The following is a 3,528-nucleotide window of genomic DNA, read 5'->3' as shown; positions in this document are numbered from 1 at the left end:
GCCAACATGGTGAAACTCCATCTCTACTAAAAACACAAAAATTAGCTAGGCGTGGTGGTGGGTGCCTGTAATCCCAGCTACTTGGAAGGATAAGGCAGAAGAATCGCTTGAACCTGGGAAGCGGAGGTTGCAGTGAGCCAAGATCATACCACTGCATTCCAACCTGGGTGACAGAACAAGATTCCATTTCAAAAGAAAAAAAGAGTCTATGGCCATACCACCCTGAACGTGCCCGATCTCATCTAATCTCTGGAAGCTATGTAGGGTTGGGCCTGGTTAGTACTTGGATGGGAGACTGCCTGGCAATACCGGGTGCTGTAGGCTTAAAAAAATATATATATATGCCGGGCGCGGTGGCTCAAGCCTGTAATCCCAGCACTTTGGGAGGCCGAGGCGGGTGGATCACGAGGTCAAGAGATCGAGACCATCCTTGTCAACACGGTGAAACCCCGTCTCTACTAAAAATACAAAAAATTAGCTGGGCATGGTGGCGCGTGCCTGTAATCCCAGCTACTGAGGAGGTTGAGACAGGAGAATTGCCTGAACCCAGGAGGCGGAGGTTGCGGTGAGCCGAGATCGCGCCATTGCACTCCAGCCTGGGTAACATGAGTGAAACTCCGTCTCCAAAAAAAAAAAATATATATATATATATATTTTTTTTTAAATAAAAAATTAATCAGGCATAGTGGCCCACGCTTGTAGTCCCAGCTACTTGGGAGGGTGACATGGGAGAATTGCTTGAGCCTGGAAGGTTGAGGCTGCAGTGAGTCATGATCGTGCTTCTGCACTCCACCCTGGGCAACAAAAGAAGACCCTGTCTTTAAAAAAAAAAAAAGGAAAGTAACCATGCAAGCTAGAACACAATGATATCGCACCTTTAAAGTGCTGAAAGAAGCCCATTAACCTACAATTGTGTGTGTGTGTGTGTGTGTGTGTGTGTGTGTGTGTGTGTGTTATATCTAGTTAATACATTTTTCAGAATAAAGGCAAAACAAATAATTTTTAGACAAAAAGTGAAAAAATGCATCACTGGGACATGTAGTATAAGAAATGTTGCAGAAAGTTCTTCAGGCTGAAGTAAAATAATATCAAATGAAAATTCAGATTTATACAAATGAATGAAGAGTGAATATGTGTGTGTGTATACATGTATATATAATATATGCGTGTGTATACATATGTATATAATATATATGTGTGTGTAGATGTATGTGTGTATATAATTCTTCCTAGCTGTCAAGTCTATTTAACAGATATTTGAGTGTCCAAGCAAAAATAATTTCTTTTTAGGGGTTAAAACATAAATAGAAATAAAGTACAATAACACAAATGATGGAAAAAAGGAATTGAAATATGTTGTTTTAAGGTCCTTACCTTGTGTGTGAAGTGGTATATATTTGAAGGTCAAGAGTGATAAGTTAAAGATATATATTATAGCTTTAGAGCAAGCACTAAGATGATTAAACTGAGAAGAATAATAAGTCAATACAGAAGATAAAATTGAATGGTAAACATTTTCAATTAATCCAAAAGACACCAGAAAAAAGAGGGAAAATGGAACAAAGGACAGAACAAATAGAAAACAAATTACAAGACTTAAATCTGGCCACGTTGATAATTACATTAACTATATGGTCTAAAGTTATACTCCATTAGAAACGGAGATTGTCAGACTTCATTTAAAAAAAGCAAGACTCAACTGTATGCTGTCTGTAAGAAAAGAACTTTAAACATGGTCACTGAAGAACCAAGATCCCACAAAAGATTGTGAAGAATAACAAGACTCCGAGGAAGGTGGCTCAGCACACAAGCTGATTAGCTTCCATAATCTCATACGTACTAAAAATAAAACTCGGTGGATCAGAGAGAGACAAATGGTTTTTTACTCACAGCACAGCAAACACCAGGATCGTCAGCATGAAAACACCAGATGCCCTGCTCTTGCCTCTGGAATCAGGAATAGAAAAACCTCCTAGCTGAAGTTGAGCCATGTAACTGCAGCCCTGACTTTAATACCGTTCTTTGCCTCCCAAACATCGTTTTATAGACTATCTTCTCTCCTGTCCTGGAGCCTCTTATTTCTCTGTATCCTATTTCTTAGTCTCTTTCGTGGACTCTTTGTACACTCACACCCCTACACTCTAGTGTTCTGAGAGGTCCATTCTCTGATTCCTTCTTGTCTCACTTTATCTATATCCCTGGACAACCTTATTGATGCCCATGACTCCAACTATTACCTACATGCTGATGATTCCCAAATCTGCCTTGCAAGCCCTGTAGTCTCACCCAAGCTCCGCATCAATGCCTGTCTTGTGACCTACTCTGTGCTGCCCCACCAGGTCTCTCCTTCAGAACACTCACTCCCCAGCTGTCCTGCAGGCTCACAACTGCATCCCTCTCTGGGAACTGTCCTCAGCTGAAAGGAGTTGCCTCACCTACATGTATACCCCTACCCCCGCCCCCTACCCTGCTAGAGACAGTCCATGTCCAGTAACTTGTTGACGTGGAAAATAAAAAGAATTGGCCTGCCAGGCGCGGAGGCTCACGCCTGTAATCCCAGCACTTTGGGAGGCTGAGGCAGGTGGATCACCTGAGGTCAGGAGTTTGAGACCAGCCTGGCCAACACAGTGAAACTCCATCTCTACTAAAAATACAAAAAAAATTAGCCAGGCATGGTGGCTCGGCCATGTAGTCCCGGCTACTTGGGAGGCTGAGACAGGAGAATCACTTGAACCCAGGAGGTGGAGGTTACGGCGAGCCAAGATCATGCCACTGCACTCCAGCCTGAGCGACAGGGAGAGACTCTGCCAAAAAAACAAACAAACAAACAAACAAAAAACCTCCTGACCACGTGCAGTGGCTCATGCCGGTAATCTCAACACTTTGGGAGGCTGAGGCAGGAGGATCACTTGAGGTCAGGAGTTCAAGACTGCAGTGAGCTAAGATTGTGTAACTGCACTCCAGCCTGGGTGACGGAGTGAGACCCTGTTTCTACAAGAAAAAAAAGGAAAATTAGCTGGGAATGGTGGCGTGCACCTGCCAAGGCAGGTGGATCCCTTGAGCTCGTGAGTTTGAGACCAGCCTGGTCTCTACAAAAAATACAAAAATTAGCCGAGAGTGGTGGCATGGACCTGTGGTCCCAACCACTTGGCATGGCTTAAGCCTAGGAGGTAGATGTTGCAGTGAGCTGAGATCTTGCCAATTCCCTCCAGCTTGGGTGACAGAGCCAGGCCCTGTCTCAAAAAAATAAAGTAAAACAAATAAATGATTTTACCATGACCACCACTCAAGGTTATAGTGCGGGGAGAAGTAAAATATGAATGAAATAAGTTTGTAAACTATACAATGCAAAATTGTAGTTTACAAAGTTATTTCACCTATTTGATTTTGCTTTAGTAATTCTTAAAACTATTATCCTGGGTAGTAGCCATGATAAATATTATTACAAACGGACCTGTCTGCTACTAAAAGAACTGAGTAGCAGGCCCAGGTAATTAGACACAAGAAGATAAATCTATATATTTCTCA

At 42.5% G+C, this 3,528-nt stretch overlaps 1 pseudogene; it reads left to right on the top strand.

Annotated features, from left to right (window-relative positions):
- Positions 1 to 204: 204 nt before the first annotated feature.
- On the top strand, positions 205 to 324 carry LOC119467303 (annotated as a pseudogene).
- The last annotated feature ends 3,204 nt before the right edge of the window (positions 325 to 3,528 follow it).

The sequence above is a fragment of the Cebus imitator genome, unplaced genomic scaffold, assembly GCF_001604975.1.
Source record: "Cebus imitator isolate Cc_AM_T3 unplaced genomic scaffold, Cebus_imitator-1.0 Scaffold277, whole genome shotgun sequence".
In the NCBI taxonomy this organism is placed as follows: domain Eukaryota; kingdom Metazoa; phylum Chordata; class Mammalia; order Primates; family Cebidae; genus Cebus; species Cebus imitator.
This window is presented reverse-complemented; position numbering and strand designations above follow the sequence as displayed.